This window comes from Hyaena hyaena, unplaced genomic scaffold, assembly GCF_003009895.1.
Source record: "Hyaena hyaena isolate Hyena2069 unplaced genomic scaffold, ASM300989v1 scaffold_156, whole genome shotgun sequence".
NCBI lineage: Eukaryota > Metazoa > Chordata > Mammalia > Carnivora > Hyaenidae > Hyaena > Hyaena hyaena.
The window spans coordinates 1,126,804-1,147,206 of NW_024080788.1; positions in this window are offsets into that span (position 1 = coordinate 1,126,804).

Below are 20,403 nucleotides of genomic sequence, written 5' to 3' on the forward strand. Positions count from 1 at the left end.
CTCTCTGCAAACCCTGTTCTGAAACATCAGCTGCAACCAATAAGGCAAGCAATGGCACAATTCCTGGGCTTTCCACGTGGAGCGCTTTCCATTCAGCCGTCATCGGTTTTATCAGGGGCATCAGGACATCTGCGTGAGTCAGTAAAACATGGACACAGATACTTGAGCAACATGGAGAATCGGGCACTAAAAATATAGACCGGGAATCTCCACAACACAAACAATTCTCAGGAGAGAAAAGGGGGGAGTGATGAAAGCCTGGCTGACATGCCACACACCTCTCAAATTACATAAAACTGATGCTGTGAACCTGGGAATACTCCACACTATTCTAGCCAGCCTCTCGGCCTGTGTGCTTCACACATGCTCCATCAGGCACTATCACTCAGAGAGAACGCTCACCTGAGCACTGGGGAATGTGGCCGTGGCCTTGGCAAGCCCTCTTAACTTGTAGGAGACACCTGACCTCGGTCCCTCTGAAAATGGAATGAGGCACGTTTCAGACCTGCACCTGGTCTTCCCCCCTCACTTCCCAAAGGGTAAGAGGTGTTTAAAGGCATAAATTACAAGTTGAAATACCCCACTGCACCTCTGACATCCCATAGTCTTAAAAAAAAATTCACATAAACCTTCTAAGAGTCTTAGCTGCACCATCTCCAAAATGATGTGAATTTGCCTTGCCTATATATTCTACAAAGGTCACATATTAAAAATAACACACCAAGTTATGGTTCTTCCTGTGGCTAGCTGTTGTTTTCTGGCCTTATCCTTACCTACTACCCTGATAAATCAAGATCAGTCATAATGTCTTAGCAAACATTCTGCCTCCATTTGTTTCCTTTTCTCATATAAAACTCAAGCACATACACTTATAAAGTCCGAATTCTTTCATTTTCTTCCTAATACGTTTCTCTGAGTGAGCAAGAACAGCATAGAACTGACATCACAAGCCAAGAATTACTCATAACATTGCATTCCTCTGTGAGAATATATTACACACACGAGCATCATTCTTCCTGTGAGCCCTAAGGGGTGGGGATGGGGATGAGTTTATTCGGACCAAGCTAAACTCTGCTGGACTTGGTTTTCAGCGTGTTTTTGTTTGCTCACTCACCTGACACGTCCACATCCTCACGTCTGAAAGGAGCTCAGCGCTTGTACTCACACCTCTCCCACAGGCCCCTACCCACTTCCACTAAAGCGTAGATCTTGGGGCAGCTGGCGAGCTCCTCCCCCTGCACCAGGGAGCACCAGGTAAAGAGAGCTCCAGAGAAACCAGGGTTTCGCTTACTTTCTCCAGTCCCCAAAGATTATTTTTCTCAGTAAAAACCTACAAGAACCCAAAAGCAGGGGGAAAAAAAAAATCCATACATAGAAGCACAAAAAATTAACCGGATAGATTTCTGTAGGAGAATTTTTAGGGAACAACGAGATTGGAGATTACACAAGGTGTAAAAGGCGTGATGGGGGATTGGAAATGGGTAGGAAAAATCCTGGAGGAACAACTAGCTGACACTAGGAATGAGGAGGATGTGGGGAAGTTTTCCAGAATCAGTTTCCCTCTATGTGGGCGAAGAGTCCGAGCGACATGCCCCAGACGCTACCCCGTGTACCTCCCTTCCCCCGCCAGCTGCTGCTCCCGCCCATCTCCCGCAGGTGAAAAGCTTTCCCCGGCGCCCTCCTCCCGCCTGAGTTAATTCAAGTTAATTCCCTTCAGGTGTCTCTCCTGCTCTAAAACCAGGCTATCACTCGGGCTCCCTGATCACCTGCTCAACCCCTTTTAGATCCTCCCTGGTCTGTTTTCTCTCTCCGGTCGGAACCCTGTCTTGGGGGTTTTCCCCAATACCAAAATCCTGCCATAATCCTCAGAGCAGATCAACTCAAGTCACCTACCCGTGCAGAAAAAGAAAAAAAAGCTCTGAGCGGCCCCTCAGTTCACTCTCTCCTCACCCGCATTTCCTGCTTCTGCACCAACCAAGCCACCGTCTTGGAGAACAATCCCCTTCTGGGCTTCCTGCCAGAATAGTATTTCGCAAGTTTCACTTGAATTTCTAAATGGCACACTTTTGAACATGTAAATAATATACGAGGCCAACCTATTTTTGGAACTAAGAGTGACAAATCTCAAAATACATATCTGTCCCAAGATGGTTTTTAAAAAATGATGGTACCCTTTAAAACAATAAAAAATGCTTAGGAAATACTCTTCAGTGAGCACGAATACATGGGTCTCCTAAAAGTTTAAGTAACGGCCCAAAGCGAGGGCAAGTGTAATGCTGACTCTGGTTTACAGAAAGTGAATCTGAGTCACGGCAAGGGCCTGAAATTTCACATGAACTCATTCTGCCTGTAAATGCCCCAGAATCGATGGGGAGCAAATGCGAACTCTGGCCAGGCAGGCAGAAGCACTTTGTTTTCCATGTGCGGTGACGCCAGACGCCGCGTGGCTCTGACAAAGGCGCTCGTCAGGCCGGTGTGTCATCTTTTGCGTTTGCCATGGCTGCTGCTCTGAGTCCGAAGAAAACCCACATCCGACTTCCCAGGAACTCTCGGGCCTCCTCGGGGGCGTGGGGCGGCCGGCCGGCCCCGCGCGGGGTGCGGCGCCACCTGCTGGGCGCCGGGCGATGGAGCAGCAGACTGCAGCTGACCGCGGAGACCCGAGCGAGCGTGCTATTTGCACTGAGGCAGCAGCCAGGCCTGACCAGAAGGAAAACAGAAACGCTGGCAGAAGTATGCACTCTTGATCCAAACCAGTCTTTAAGGGCACACGCGATCCTTTCTTCACTGTAGAGTCCAGTGTGGCGGTGTGTGTGCACACGCATGTGTGTCGAGGTATATAGGGTGGTCGTGCATTTTGAGTGTGTCCGTAGGTGATCTCTCAGAGGTAGGGAAAGCGGTGTCATCCTCCTCCTCCTTGTTGGATTTGCAGGGACGTCTACAGTTGACAGACACTCTTACGTAAGTAAATTATCCCATTTAATCTCCCACTACTCCGTGCAAGTAGATAAAACAGTCTCAACCAAGTGCACGGCCAGCTCCCTGGCTCTCCCGGCAGAATTACTCATAACCCGACCACGTTTGAGGATGAGAGAAAACATTATAATGATTTTTCCTCCTTTTCAAAAGACTTCACCCGCAGGAAAGCAAAGGCTGTCACAACCCCCGCCCCTCCCCCCTGCCAGAGGAGATCAAGGGCAGACTCTGAGATGAAGTAGACTCCAGCCAGCTGTGGGAAGAAGCCAGGGATCAAACCGCCACCACCTTCAACAGCCTGGCAATGAGTATGTCGGGAAACTCAGACACCTGCACGTGTGGGGTTTTGCCTCAACCTCTTTGGCTCTTCAGGGTTATACTCACATGTGTCCCCATTATGAGGTGACTTTCCCTGCCTCCAGGTTGCTGACCTAAAGCCGTGGAAGTCTGTTGCAGCAGGGGGCCTGAAAGACAAAGGCCAAAGTGTTTCGTGAAGAACACTACTGCGTTGCCAACATGGCAGTGTTTGCTGACAGTTCTAGGAACACCTGTGACCCAACAGACTGCTTCGTCTGGGTTTTCCTGGTGACTGAATAATAAAAACAATAGTATTCTGAGTACTTACTTATGCCAGGCGGTAGGCTAAGTACTTTACCTTTTTTTCCCTCATGTAATCCTTACAGCTACTCTATACAATAAGCACTAGGCTTAGCCTTGCTCTATAGATATGGAAACTGAGGCCCAGAGAATTTAAGTGGCCTAAGTTTACACAGCTCAGACGTGTAAAGGTAGGACTCAAGCCCACGTCTCTCTGGCCCAAGAACTATGCTCCTAATGTTTACTGCTCCCCAGCTGTTAGTGCCCTAGCAGGCCCTGAACTATAGGATATTTTCACTTTGTATTTCAGGGTCAAAATACACGACCACCCTACTCATTTTCACTGACCCCTTGAGTATGAAAGCAGGGCTTGAAGAGAGAGCTTTCGTTCACTTCGTTTTGAGCCAGGATGACAGACTAAGAATGATTGGAACAAATAGTGTTAGGTCAGAGGTCAGGGTACAGACTGGACTCCCAGGACAGAAACAAACAAGGCCTCTCAAATTGGCTCTTGGTGCCCTGTGGGGGCCCTGAGGCTAGGGCCTGCACACGTGTCTCGGAGTGGGATGGCTGGGTATGGAAGGTGACGGGCCCCATTTTTAGGCAGTAGGGGCGGATGAGGAAAACACTGTCCTGGATTAGCTTCCAGTTGCGCCACATACCAGCTGTGAATCTGTGGGACAGATGTGAAGGGTGGCATATGGCAGCCTCATCTCTGAGAACCTGAGATAGGCCAAAGCTTCCCACTGTCAAGTGGCAACAATGACCTCCACCATGCTAAACTGTCGTCGGGTAACCGTGAACCAGTGTATGAGAAAGTGCTCTTATTTCCAGGGCTCTGCAGATATGTATGGTTAGCAGCTCCACAGCTAAACACACACACACACACACACACACACACACACACACACACACCCCAACTTGTTCTCATTAATTCTGGCATGCACTTTTATGAGAAATAGTAAAGGGATATTACCTTCGCAGGCTTTTGCCCTCTGGCAAAAACTTTGCAGATGGAGTTACATAGTTGGAGGTTTTCTGTGAGGCAGTTTGACCTGACTAGCTCGCCAGAGTGACATGCTCATCAAAGCTGTCCTGTACAGTCCACGGTCGCTTCTACCAACACCAGTGCTATTTCCCCATTAAGCCAACGAGTCTCAAGAGCAAAAGAAAACAGGGAAGGCTCTGAGGAGCGCTCGAGGGACAAAGGTGAGAGGGGAGTGAATGCAGAAGCCTGGGCCTCGCTGTGGACCCCGGGCACCAAGACCCAGCTAGCCTCTCCCTGGCCTCGTAACAAGGCCCATCCCCCATCCCCTGTGCTCCCCACAGCAGTGAGGTGAGCAGAGGACTCTGGCGCCCTAGGTGGCACAGGCCTCAAGCCTTCAGACAAAAGCCTTTTGTCTAGGAGGTACTGGGAGGCGCCACACAACACATTTCTTTCTAACAAGATTTCTTTTCTACATGTTTTCTAAACCCTGGAAAGCTATTTCCATGAGCTGATTTTAAAAATACCTCATGACATCTGAAAAACTGTCAGCAGCATCAATGTCCACCATTAAGGAAATGGTTAATATAGGCTGCTGTACTCTATGATGTTTGTGAGAGTTTATTACCACATAGAGGAGAAGCGCCATTGTGGAAAGGAAGGCTGTGTTAGGCCGTGACAGAAAAGCAGAGAAAAAAAGCTGCATGCAGAGTGTATTAGGGTAGCATCTGATAGTACAAAGCATAAATGGTGAACCTAATCAGTAGGATACAGTAATGGTGGATACATGATATAATACATACGTCAAAACCCACGGAACTCTATAACGCAAGATAAGCCTTAAAGTAAAAAAAGGGATTTCAGTTAATAATAGTGTTTCAGAATTGGTTCATCAATTATAAAAGCTGTACCAACTGATGCAGGATATTAATAAGTTGTGTGCAGGGAAGAAGTATATATGGGATGTATTTATAAAGCCTGCTCAACTTTTCTGTCACCCTAAAACAGTGCTAAAGAGTGAAGGCTATTACTTTTCTTAACAAACTAGAAACAAATAAATGAAGTACCAGAAGGAAATAATTAAAATGCTAACAGCACTGTTTTGGGGATGATGCGATTATGACTAATTTTTGGTTTTACTCTTCAAATTTTCTACATTCGAATTTTGTCTGTTTTTATTATGTATCACTTTGTCAAACCAGGTAAAACAACTGTAGGGATTTAAAATCTTGTCTGCATGACTAGTCTCTGGACAGAAAATGTATTTGTTCCAAGTGGTCTGTTGTCTAGTTCTTTATACACAGTAGGAACTTAATAATTTTTGCTAATAAAACAGAAGGACCTTTAAATATGTCTTCACCTCTATGTTAAAGTCTCAGAGTTTGTTGCCTCATGGCTCAGGAGAGGGCAGCAGATTAAAATAAAAATGTTGAGGGGCATCTGGGTGGCTCTGCATTAGGCATCCGATTCTCGATTTCAGTTCAGATCATGATCTCATGGTTCCGAGATTAAGCACTACTTTTGGTTCTGTGATGACAGCACTGAGGCAGCTTGGGATTCTTTCTTTCCCTTTCTGTCTGCCCCTAACCCCTTGTGTGAACTGCCTCTCTCTCTCTCTCTCTCTATATATATATATATATATATATGCATATATATACATATATCAATAAATATATTATTTATATATACTGTATATATATATACTCTATATATATATATATACTCTCTCTATATATACACATATACATATATCAATAAATAAACTTTAAAGTAAAATAAAAATTTCAAGAGGAAGGAATCAGAGCCTTGAGGGATTAGCTAGAAGTGTCACTGTGAATTGAAAATCTTTTCTTACGTAGCCAGAGGCCTATTTGGGCATCTTGAAAAGCATGTATGAAATGGTGTTGATGGGCAGAAGAGTGATGAGTGCTGATATACATCAAGATCCCAAGACGTTGTGTAATTAAGCAAGAAGCATTGATTCTACTGTGTCCAAGTTGCAACCCAGGTGTTGGTTTGAGAGGTAGGGAAAATTATGCCAGGAAAACTCTTTACTCAGTTCTTGATTCCTGGCAAACCAGTCAAGAAATGGTAACTGATATTAGAGAGCATCAGAGGAGTCTGTAATATCCTAGTTTTAGAGCAAATCTTCATAGTAGAGGTGTTTTGCAATTTACAATGCAGCTTTGCTTTGATCTCATTTATTGCTTTCATTGGTTTTGTTTGCCATGTCACCTTCTGTGACCCTGAACTTCTTGAAGACAGAGCCATGTCATATTTATTTTTGTATGGCCTATGTATGCCTGGCCCATAGTTGGTTCTTACGATAGATTAAAGGTGGCTGCAAATTCTTTGACAACTCTCATCAAGTGATGCAGTCTATTTCTCCTTTCTTTGAATCTGGGCTGGCCTGTGACTGCTTTGACCAACTGGGTAGAGTGGAAGTGACATGATGCCAGCTCCAAGCCTAGCCTTAAGGAGAAGTTGGTGTTGTCACGTACGAAACGCAGCTATCCCACTGGACAGTCCCTGTGGGGACCACGTGGAGAGAGAGATGAGCCTAAATGATCCCAGCCTTCCAGCCACCCCTGCCAAAGAATCAGAGCCATTCTGAACTATCCAGGTCAGATCAGCCACCAACTGAATGTCCCAAAGAACCTCAGCTGGCTCCACATGGAGCAGAAGAATCACTCAGTTAAGCCCTGCCTAAATTCCAATTTCATAAAATCATAAAATACAATAAAATGGTTGATTCAGTCACTAAGCTCTGGGGTTGTTAATTATAAAACCATAGATAAATAGAATGGCTCTCAATAAATGTGTGCTCAAGGAAGGATGGATGGATGGATGGATGGATGGATGGATGGATGGGTGGATGGATGGATGGATGACTTACAAGGGCCATTATCTTTCTTAGAGAAATGATGCTCAGAGAGCTAAAGAAACTTGCCAAAGCTACCATACTGGACATTTGTCATTCACCCTCCCCCAGGATCTGAATGTCCTCCTTCTTTTGGAAAATCTCCTCCCATCTGGATATAGTTGGAAGACAAGGGTCTAAGTTGGCAGTGGGTTACTCCATTTGTTAACTATATCCAGTACTGCTGTGGGAAGTCTGTTGTCATCTGATTCTTGCTCCTTTACAAGATGATTTCTCTCTCTCTAGCAGCTTTTAGACTTTCCTGTGGTTTATAAAACTTTTAGTTGCTCTACAATTTGTCTAGGGATGGGTTTTACTTTCTCTCTGTATGTGATGCCCCACGAGTCTAGTCAATCTGAGAACCTTTAAAGCTCTTTAATTCTGGGAAACGTGCCCCCATCATTTCCTCAAATATTGCCTGTACTTGGTTTTTAGTTCTTTCTCTGGGACTCCTGTGATCTGGATGTTATTAGCCCCTCTTCTTCCCTCCTTATATCTTAGCTTTCTTTTCATGCTATTGTCTCTTTCTTTCACGCTATTGTCCTTTCCTCCTCCCTTCTGGGAAAGTTCCCTTAGCCTGATCTAATCCAGTCTTCAACTAGAGTTACCCTATTATTTCTCCTATATATTGTGTTCTTTATTTCAACTTTAAAAAAATATTTCCACTTGATTGTTCTTCTGATTTTCTATGCTTGTTTCAAATTACTAATATATTCCCATATTCTTCAGGATGTTTATATCAAGCTCATTTTATATCCTCATTCTGTTTGTTCTAATATTTTTGCCTTATATAGTATGTACTGTCCAGTTTTGGTCTTTCTGTCCTTTGAGCTTATACCGCAAGGGGGAACCAGCCACACTCCGGTATTGAATATCAGGAAAAGGGGAGGTTATGGTCCCCAAGCACTAGAATCATTGCCCCTGTTCCCATTTGCCACAGTTTTAGGAGAAGACTATGGAGGTGGCTGGTTTGCTGATAATTTTTAAAAATCTGCTTCTTTTTTGCTTCGACAGTTTCTTCAGTGTTGATCTGGGGAAAGGAGCTACAGTCATGTCAGTTGATCAATTGTCAGGAAGTGCGGATTCCAAATACATAATTAATTAATTTAAACTAAAAGGACAGTTAGAAGATGAAGAACTCACATGCGGAGCGAAGCTGATTCCCAGCTGTGATGGCCTGCACTGTCGGCTCCGAGTGTCCCTGTCACTGTCTTCGTCAGACAGTCCCCGTGGTCCTACACCTGACACGCAGCAGCAGGTCATCTGACCACCACAAGGCAATCACATCTAGAGTCCTGACCTTGTCAGTGACCCTGGCCACATCTGTGTTTGAAGTTTCCGCTGCACTCGGAGACTGATTCAAACTTGCCTAAGACCTTTCTTCATTAGTCGGTTTAAACATGTGCCACAATTGCCCGAGCAAGTAGGAAGAGAAGGCAGAGTGTCAGCTATGTGGTGGGCTTCACCAAGAAAGCCTGGGTTGGCTGCTGCCACCGTAGCAGTGATGGGCCAGACGGGCAGGGACGGGACACGGAGCTTCAGGTTACACAGCCCAGCAGGTCTGGGAAATAATAGGGCCTTGTTCTGTATCACTTACTGAGAAGTGTCCTCAATTCTCTTTGCTCCGAGAAACACTCATTTCCTTGGTAACAAAGGCGTGTGCTTGGGCCCTGTGCTAGGAGCCTACAGCAAAAGGCCAAGGCTACGTGTGTGCACGCTTATGCTGAGCTTTTGAAACAGGTGTTTTGTAGACGCTCATATACCAACAAACTACCTTTTAACCTGTTTCATTAAAGAGTTCAGAGTTATAATTTTCAAAAATCCATTAAGTTAGAATCAGAATGACAAATCTTTTGAAGGTCAGTGTCTGCCCCTGAACTTAGACCTGAATGTGTAAGCCTCGTCCCCACTGGTTGGTCAGGCTCAAAATCTTACTGGCCATTTCTCTAGATGCTAAATATGGTTCCTGTTCCTGCTCTTGAACATCACGTCATACTTACAAATTTGAGTTGGAAACATTCTATCATCTAAAGTCTGTATTGTTATTCATGTACACTTTTACTGAGATAAAATATTTCGGTGACATGTTATAAGACATGTTGTTGTCTTATATACATATACATATAAGACATGTATAAAGACTTGTTATGACACAAGATACCAGTGAGTGAATAAGATAATAATAACTGTCGCATATCAGTGCTTTACATACATTAATTTACTTGTGCCTATCCACAAGTAAAACAAAGACCATCAGAAGTAAGAGGTGCCCAGCTGGCTCCGTCAGACAAGCATGCCACCCTTGGTCTTGGGGTTGTGAGTCCAAGCTGCGCTTTGGGTGTAGAGATTACTTAAAAATAAAATCTTAAAAAAATTCTTTTAAAAAGACCATCAGAGGTAATGAATAAGTGGAGAAGAGATAGATGATGGATGGATGGATGGATGGATGCATGGATGAAAAAGTAAATAAAAATAAAAGCTAAGTCTATTGATTTGCCACACAAAGGAACACAGTCTAGTGAAAAAAATTCACTGAGTAAATAAGAAGTCACTGAGAGGCAAATCAGAGTTTTGTTTGTTTATTTGTTTAAATGTTTATTTTTGGGAGGGGGGGGCAGAGAGAAGTGGACAGAGGACCTGAAGCCAGCTCTGGGCTGACAGCAGAGAGCCTGATGTGGGGACTGGATTCATGAACTGTAAGATCATAACCTGACATTCAACCAACTAAGCCACCTAGGTGTGCCAGAAGTCAGAGCTTTTAAAGTCCTGAGGGTAAGGAGGTATTCATGTGGTTATTGCCAACTAAGAATTGACATCTAGTACTCTGGAGAGGACAGAATGAATCCATGGCTTGAAATACAGCTAAAACAAACAATATTGCCTGTTATTTAGTTAGGACCACAAGTCTGATGTCTCAGAGTCAATCCAAGGTCATGGTCCTTTATCAGCTCCAGCTAGAAAGAGTAGCTGTGAGAAACACACTGCCAAGTGTGATCTCTCCTAAGCAAGCACTGCTGTAAGCAGAAAATTTTCCTTTACATTTTTCACCACAGTCTTTCAATAGAGTGCAGTTATTATTATCCCTACTTTACAGAGCAGTAGATTGAGGCACAGGAAATGTTAAGTAGCTTGCCCAAGGTCAAGAATTTAAATCTGGGTGGGGAATTCAGAGCCCACACTCTTAACCTCTCAATGACTGAGCACAGATCTAGAACCAATTATCGATGTATGTTGCTTATTTAAAATAATTCAAGTTATTTAAATTACATTTGTAAAACTTATTTTTCCATTCCACCTAAACTAAATGAACAAACATTAATTCAAAGTGTAGTGTAATTAGCACTATGACTACATGCTAGGCGTAACTAGCGATCTGCCTTTAACCTCAGCAAATTGCTTTGTTCATGTTGAATATTTTATGATGAAACAAAAAGGATACATTTGCCTTTTAATTTTTGCATCTTCTGTTGCCTTAGGAACCAAATCTGTTCTCTCTACAATTTTACACATTATACCAAAACCATCCTGAAGGAGTGGGTGGGATTCCTCTTTTTAAAGACTTTGTCTTTGGCATCCCCTCCACCCATCCTAGACTTACCCACTCCGCCACTTTAAAGCCTCACATAAGGAATATCGTCTAAGTGGAAATTAATTGCACTTGTTTGCCCATCTATCCCTTTCCTTGCACCTTCAACTCCTTCTCTTGAAGTATTTCTTGGAGTTGGAGGAACAGTTCCATTGTCTTTTCATTTGGGGAAACTGAATTTTTAGAAATAAACAGTCTCTGATAAATACAATGACTAAGAACGTTGGCTCCACTGCATAAAGGAGTTTTTAGCTCCAAAGAAGTGTTGCCCCAAGTAAAGTAATATGATTTTCACCTCACCAGTGAAAACTGCTAAAAAGGAAATTCCAAAAGAGGAGGGAGTCCCCAAATTTTAAAGATCAATGACATGACATCGAAGTAAATGAACTGCCTCTCAAGATGATTCTTTTAATGATAATTATTAGATATATACATGTCAGTGCGTTTGTTGTTGTAAAACTCTGTGTGATGCGCACGAGTTGCACCTCATATGATACTGAATTCAAACACACAGACAACTGCACATATTCCTTTCTTGCAAACGCTATGGGTTACAAACCTAAATATAGAGTGCAGAATAAGATTTCCTTAGAAAAAAGAGTTCCATGCCAAGAAAACAGTAAATACAGGGCCATATTAACTTGGAGACTTTTTACAACACAAAGATTCTAAGACTCAATATTTCAAAAGAGCTCTGGCAGCTGGAATTATTTTTCAGCAGTGAGTTTCCATTGAATCAGCTATATTCTTTCTCCTAATTTCTCTTGTAAATGATGATAGTCATTTATAGGCTGGTATGAAGAATCTCGTCACTAAGAACCCTTTCCTTAGACTCATTAACACTGAGCTCCAGGCAGTTGAATTAATTAGCTTGGAAAGTGTCTTCAACTCCCACTTCTCCAGGATGCAAATAACCAGAGAGCTCAAAGAACCAGATTTATTTTCTGCATACAGCTTTTCTACAAGGAAGTGAAAAATGGCAATATTGTGACTATTGCTAATACTGCTACTATCAATAACCCTAATAATGGCTACTATTTACTAATAAGTACTATTAAGGACGTTATATTTAATTTTTTTTATTTGAATATGTAACATACTACTTGCCAGAATACAAAGGGTATAAAAGAAACACAGCATCAACAAATTAAATGTGTGTGTGTGTGTGTGTGTGTGTGTGTGTGTCTGTGTTTTCCTTCAATTCCTTTACTCAGTCCCTTGCTTCCCTTCCCCAGAGGCCACCACAATTATTGGTTCATTAGGTATCCTTTCAGGGTAACAACGAAGTATGTATTGATACACTGCAAACCCATATATACACATAAAAATATATGTGTGTATATAGTACATATGTATGTATGTATTTCCATCCATATATATTTTTTCTCTGTTTCCCATGTGAATTGCAGCATTCTATTGATACTGTTCTACATCTGACTTCTATCTTAATATCTCTTAGCCAGCTCTTTATATAAGCCTCTTTCTTTCAATGGTTACATGGTACATTATTTCTGGACGTACAAATATTTTTAAAAATAAAAACTTAGATGGGATAGCATTTCTTATAGATTTTTTTTTCCCCAATCTGTTACGTTTACAGCACTCTATAATAATACCCAGTGCTCATTCTGGACACTCATATGTCTTTGGAATCATTAAGAAAAAACTAAAATTACGCTTATGTTTCATATAGTTAGTATATATAATTTAGCATTCTTATTATAATTTTCCTTTAAATCATATTCCCAACAGAATTGTTTTTAGAGGTCAAAGATCCCTGAATAACGATTTATCTTACTATCAGCTCTTTGGAAAGATTCCTCGCATTCATTCACCACACACATTACTCTTCACTGCCACTAGGTGGTGCTCACACATTAATGTCTCTACCTGAGCCTCTGCCTTTCACTACACATCGTCCTAGGTTAGCCCCCACACTGGACAAAGCCAGATTTGAATGAAACTGCACAATATACCCTATGAAGTATGTTTCTACGCCCAATAAATTTGACCCAGATCCCCAGAGCGAGGACAGTAGTGGTAAGGCACTCTAGTCAGAAAAGCTGACGTCTATCCACAGTGCTAAGGAAATGACTAAGGTGGGTGGGGTACAAGTGACTGGCCCAGGCTTTTCTTCCTAGTCATGCTTCCAATAGTAACTTAATCTCCCATCCAGGGACTGGCCCAGTGATGCTGAACAGGGAGGCCAGCACGCAGCTCACAAAGATCTCTTCCATGACCTTCCAACAACCACAGCCTGGCTGGCATGTGCACTAGGGAAAGAAGGTCTAGGCAAAGGACAGATGTGGGGGCCTCCAGTCGGTGGGCCCTGCTCTGCCCCGGTAGCGGTGTGAGGTAGCCGCTCCGCCCCTGCCAGCACAGGCAGCTTGCCACAGGAGGCAAAACTCCAGATTCTCCCAGTCTGTGAACAAAGCTGCTCTCCCCATTTCCTGGAGCTCTTTCCACTACATTCAGTCTCTCAAGTAACTTTTGAGTCACTTCCCAAAAGAAACACAAGGACATACTGACTTCAAAAAAAACAGATGTCCATATCTAGGTCAGGTTACAACATGGGTCAGGGTGTGTGTGCTGTATTCCCAAATGCTACAGCAGCACAGAAAAAGATGCAATCTGAAAAAAGTCTCATGGCCGGTGGTGCTTAGAATGACAGAAGTGTAATGCTGGGAGCTGGAAAGGGCTTGGAGTAGGAGTATCTACTAGTATCTAGGAGTATCTAGGAGTAGTCCCTCAAAGTCCTAGGGCCTCGAGGAGTTACATTAGGAGTCCCCAGGGAGGCTGAGTTCTGCACGAGCAATGATTGAAGAACCCTGAAGCTTGTTTCTGGGGGTTTTGTTGTTGTTGTTGTTGTTGTTGTTTGTTTCTTTATTTTTTAAGCTGGAACCACTGGTCTAATCCAAACTGCTCATTTTACAAATGAGAACACTTAAGCAGGCTGGGGACCTTCCCTAAGTCACACACACTAGAGGACGTCTTGGATAAGAGGAAGAAGGAAGAAGAAGGAACAAGAAAGAACTACATTTCGTCTGACCCACGGGTTAGAAAAGAATATTTGTCAAGCCATGTGAACTTAAAGGCAGTTTGTAGTTGCCTCGCAGGTTCAATTAAGATATATGTTTTTCTCTTAGCAGAGCCTCAGATGCAACCTATATTTCATGCTTAACCAAACCCCAAGCCCACACCCATAGAACTTGAAAAGTGAGAATACTCATATCCATAGTCCAGATGCGTTTTTTTTTCTTTTCCATCTTTTCCACTTGCTTTCTTAAAGCCATTTCCTGCTCTTTGTCAAAATACAATCAAGAAAAAGGCAACATTCCTTCCTGGGAACCTGATCCAAGCCTGATCAAGCCCCTGATCCAGGCTTGGCAATGGACACACTAGCAGATGTTGGGGGAAAAAATCCTATCTCATTGTTCATTTTTTTTTATCATGTCACCAACTTCTGTTTCCTCTTCTTTTACAAAATGTGAAATTATTTTCAGACTAGCTTCAACACCTTAAGTCAGGGCATGAGTTGTGAAAACCAAGAATAACCACGAAAAGATCAACTTCTAAAAAATGGTGGGAAATCTATTATCTAGGTCGCAAGGGGAAGGACCTGTTGTTTTTCTACTACCCTTGTGAAAAGAAAACAGAAGGTTCCCCCTAAGTTTCCTGCTATATTTAGGTGAATGAAACCCCCATCAAACCAGCTTCAGCCAGAAAGAGAATCGATAAGCCCAGGCAATGGAAAGGTTCAGGGTTGTATCATGCTTAACCAGAGGCATGTGTTCCAATAATGTTACAGGTATCTATTTCTCCCTCTCTTTCCACTTTATTCTGGAAGGCAAAATGTCAACAGTTGCAGGCATACAAATGTAAAGCCTTCCAGGAACAGAAGGCCTGTATCCCAGTGGCTCCAGGGAGTTGCGTCTCATTGGCTCGAGTAGTGTCCCGTGCCTCTCTTTGGCCTGGTTTGGTTCTGATGGGCCAGCCTGTGTCACATGCCCACCTCTGCACTGGGATTTCAGATGTCACCAGAGGTCATGTCCTGCTAGAACTGAGTCTTTTTTTTTTTTTTTTTTTATGTTTTTATTTGTTTCTGAGAGAGAGAGAGAGAGAGAGAGAGAAAGAGATGGCATGATCAGGGGAGGGTCAGAGAGAGAGGGAGACAAAGAGTCTGAAGTAGGCTCCAGGCTCTGAGCTAGCTGTCAGCACAGAGCCTGATGCGGGGCTCGAACCCGCGAACCGTGAGATCATGACCTGAGCCGAAGTTGGACACAACCGACTGAGCCACCCAGGCGCCCCTAGAACTGAGTCTTAAAGAACAGAACCTAAATCAAGGGCTAAGAGTAGGACAGGGAAAGTTCTCCAAAAGGGAAAGATAGGTTCTGCCACTGGAAGAAGGGATGTGGAGCAAGCAAACACCACAGTTGGGTGCTCCCACCATCTGCCCAGCTCCGCTGCTCCCTGTGCTGATCGGATAATGCACATCTGATACCTTTGGCAGTCTAGAGATCAGCTAAAGAACAGAACCATTAGTTAAGCTACCCTGCCCATTCAGTTGTGCGTTCCTTAAACAAACGTGTATTTGTAGTAAGCACTGAACTTGGACTGAGCTCATGCAGGGAGGGTTAGCTCCAGGAGACACCGTGTCAGGAAGTACCACAGGCTGAGCAGATCCCCAGGGCCACATTTTGAGCCTTGACTGACTGTCAGCTACTTTGTCTTCCTTGCTGCAGGTCTTAGGTTACCAGCCATTTTGTTTTTCTGTCTACTCTGTTTCCTGGGAGTTTTTTCCTCTCCTAACTTTGGGTCTGAGGACACGTCTTTCCAGCTACCTTTGACATCCTTGAAAACGATGAGCAAGATTGTCTTCCTCATTAGAACTAGAGATATACTGGGGACTGGGAACACTTCACAGATTCAGAAGTCTTGGGGCTCCTGGGTAGCTCCATCAGTTGAGCGTCCAACTTTGGCTCAGGTCATGATCTCATGGCTCAGAGTCCCCTTTGGAGACCCCGTCTTTATCTTTCTGCCCGTCCCTGCTAGTGCTTTCTCTCTCTCAAGAAGAAATAAACAAGCAAAGATTCAGAAGTCTTAGTTTTCTCACGCTCATTATTCCTGATCATCACCCTTTGCAGGTTCCTAAACTTAAGGAGTTCTAGAACCTTCATGATATTTGTGTCTCCTCTTACATGCATTAAAGTGGAACCCCCAGAACCTCTCTCCCACCCTGGGTGGTAGCAGTACCAGCTACCACTTACTGAGCACTCACTGTGGGCTGGGCACTAAGGAAAATGCTTCCGCATATTATGTCATGTAATCCTGCCCTCCCCTCTGAGAGAGGTTCCCATATTGTCCAATCTAATATTATCCATAAAAGAGGACACTGGCGGGATGGAAGGATGAAGTCACTTGCCTGAATTCACAGGACCAGTCAGTGACAGCAAGGGACTGAAACTCGGTCTGCCTGACACTGAAACCATGCTCTTGCCCACTCTGCACAGTCCTCCATGAAGCTCTGCATCAGAAAGCCCCTTTACAGCAGGGAAGCCTAAAGGCACAGAATGACCAGACCAGACAAGGGTATATTGGAAGACCACTTAGGAGCCCCCAGACTACTCAAGAACACCATTTGCACCTCCTGTGGTTACAGGGATGAGTGGTTTCAATCTCCATATCTGACAACGTACCCCCCACCACGGCCAACATACACAGAAGGGGTTATTATATTAGGGGTATTTTCCATGTATTACCCCAGCTGATGCCTAGCCAAAATCACCTCTGTTTTATGTAGTTGAGTGTCTCTAGACCTTATTTCATTCCTGTGCCCTTCTGATAAGTGCAGAGTTCATACTACCTCTGTCCCAAAGTCTGGATTGGTCCGCAGTGGTCTCTTCCCTTCCATTCTGTCTTTTGCTTTACGCCACTGTCACCGTTGTCACCAGCCAAAGGATTTCATTGACCTTTACTTTCCGTAGTTTGAATTATAAGAGGAACCCCCTTTTCTATTTTCCATCTATAAAACTATTGTGTAAAATTGAATATGATTTTCACAAAATGCCCAACCTTACCTAAATTTTTAACAGCTCAGATGGCATGGGCCCCAGCCAATCAGAACTGCTCCTGGTCTTACAGTGCACTGGTGACTACAACCAGAAACCTGTCCACCAGCCAGGAGTCCTGCAGTACTTCCTGACGGCACCTCTCCCACCGCAATTGTGAATAACTAAGGTAGGTCTTAGTGTTTCTGCAAATATAGCCACAGACCTCCACCACGTAAGGAAGAAACAAACACGGAGATTGCATGATTCTCTTTCTCCTTTCTTTTACATAAAACTTCCTTCCTTACCAATTTCTTCTTGTACAAGGGAATGGAATTTTCCACCATGAGTAACAACAGCCAAGAGGGCTACTATGTGTCAGAATGAGGACCTACACTCCATTGTGTTTCTATCAGGGGGCATCACCCTGCTACTCATCTCAAAATTCAACTATTAGGAAACTTAGTAGGTATCTGTACAGCAGCCACCCACTTAGTCCTCCTAAAGGAAGCTTGTGAGGTCATGAGGGGGTGTGCCATTTGGTTTCATAATCCGTGAACACTGACCCAGTCTTGGGAGAAGCCAACACCCAAACGTGAGCACTTCTGCTCTTGCTTGGAGAGCCTGGGGACATGGGAGCCTGGGGACGTGGCAGAGACCTCGGCCCCTCCTGTGAACAGGCCGACATTGAGCCTTCAGGTCATTTCAGAAGTGAGGAGTACTGCTCAGTCCAGCAAAAGAGCAGGGGCTCCTGAGTGGCTCAGTCGGTTGGGAGTCTTACTTCCACTTAGGTCATGATCTCATGGTTCGTGGGTTTGAGCCCCATGTCGGACAGCTTGGAGCCAGGAGCCTACTCTGGATTCTTTGTCTCCCTCTCTCTCTGCCCCTCCTCTGCTTATACTCTGTGTCCCTTTCTCTCTCAAAAATTAACATTAAAAAAAAGAGAGAGAGAGAGAGAAGAATGGCCCCAAAGAGGTGGAGCCAGAGTCAGAAGGAAGGTTAAAAAGTTTCATGGATACAATGCAGCCACTGAAAGGATTTATTATTAAGTCCATGTGAAGAACCCCCTGTTGATTCCCAGAAATTATTGGAAGGTCTTCACAAGGACCACTTCTCCACTGGTAGATTCAGAGAAAAATAAATAAAGGACACTAATTAAAAATAAATAAATACACTAAATAGATGCTATATTTTTGTTCACAAAAAATAAGGTATATGTAATACCATCAAATTATATGGAGGACCTGTGAATGTTAGTGGGAATGTAAGGGTGAGCTTCCTTCCTCTAGATCCTACTACAGGCATGTTAGAAGAAGTTAGTTAAGGTACTTCTGGGATTCTGAGGGGGTAGAAAACGTATCAATCAGCTCTTGAGATCTCTTCAGGATGATGTCAAATCTCCAAATTCCTGGGCTTTTGAAAAAGTCCCCAAACGCCCCAATATTAACACCTCCTGGGTTTAATCTCTCTCCGTCATGCCAACTCCCCTCCAACGGCGGGTGCAACACCCCAGCCCCCTCTCAGTTCTGGGAAAGAACACACTCACATGACAAAGAAATGCAATGTAACAGTGCAGGCAGAGGGAAACAGCCCTGAAACTCCAACTATAGGAAACTTCTTACTTGTGTTATGGTTCATTCATTAAACGGAACACCAAATTGCCTTTATAAAGCTGAGTTGGAGGGGTAGAAGTATAGTGTTCCTGACCAAAGCAAGGGTAGAATGGTGAGCTTACTGCCCTATGTTCCTGTTTTAAAAAAAAAGATACATAATCAACTATCACCAGGAACATAGTTGCACTTAGAGAGAGGAACTTGAGGCTAGGGGTCAGGAGTAGGAGGAAGCAGGTCGTTTTAAAACGATTTTTTGGTAGCAATGAACCAGAGTTACTTCGAAACATTTCTAATGAGAAAGAAGGGGGAGCAGCTGCCCACACAAAAGCATTAGGAAACAAGTTTCCACTTCACGGAAGATGTCCCGGAGGAGGCAGAGGACCGCTCCACATCTACACCCTGCCGAAGACCACAGAGATTTCAGGTCCCAGAGCCCCTCTCTGAACACCTCCGACCAGGAGTTCCTCGGCCATCCTTTCCCAATCACACCGTTAGCTCTGCCGGTTCTGTTCATGCGTCCTCCTTTCTCCACACATCGAACTTCAATTCTTCCCCCTCCTTTAAAGTCGCTGGCTGGAAACTTCCTCCCTCAATGACCTACAAGTAAACCAATAAACCTCTCTTTATGGTGGGAATCATCCCACTACCCTGGAGCATAAGGATTGCCACCTCGCTTAGTTTCTCTAAAGAAAATGAAATCTGGATGTCCGCCGCCACCCTGCCCCATCCCTCCTTTGGGATCATCAAAGAACTCCAGAGTTCTAAAGTTTCTAGGATCCAGGAACATTGCGCAGGAGCCCTGGGTGCACCGTGATAGCCATCCCCATCTCCCTGCACATTGTCCAGGCCCTCAGCTCCGTCTGCAGGATCCTTGGGTGGCCTCAATACCTCTAGGTTAGACCCAGGGCATCCCCCCTGGGTCCCAGGTCCTGAGACTCAGTGCTCACCCTCAGGTCTCCACCACTTCCTGCACTTCACACTAGTGTATCCCAGCTCAGGATGCTGGAGGGTGAGAGGCACACACGTCCCCATTACTCAAGACCTGCCACCCTCCCTCTGCCATCAGAGCCAGGCCACTCCCTTCTTTCCTTCAAAGCCCACTTCCCATCCCCTCCTTTTTCCAGCTCCTCATGTTTCAAACTAGTACTTCCATCATAAAACACAATACAGTGTACACTGAACCCTTCCCAATCCAGGACTCAGAACACAAAGACCTGATTGTCCTGCCTATAAGGGAAAGGAAGTTACCTGCACCACAGAAAACCTCTCCACGGTAGTTATTAATCCAGGATGCTGTTACACCTTCCACTCAGTGAATCTTTGTGCTTTATAAAAAGAAGGAAATACTTTCGATAAATAAATAGGGACACTTTCACAAGGAGATAAGGGCACTTCTTAGCTAGGGTAGCTGAGACCCATTTTCCTGAATTTAATGTCAATTTACTATTGACTTAAGGTAGAAATTTTCACTGTAAAACAGCACCTCGCAGAGGAGGTAGGCTTCCCAAGGTCTGGCAGGTGAGCCTGGACACAAAGGATTTCCTGCCCCCTGCCATGCCGGAGGCCGCACAGGCTCGGCTCCGACAGGTCCAGGGGTCCCTGAAGGATGGACGGTGTCGGCGAAAGAGAGTGAGAGAGCCCCAAGATTCTTTCTGATCACCAGGCAGGCATCTCTGTCCTGT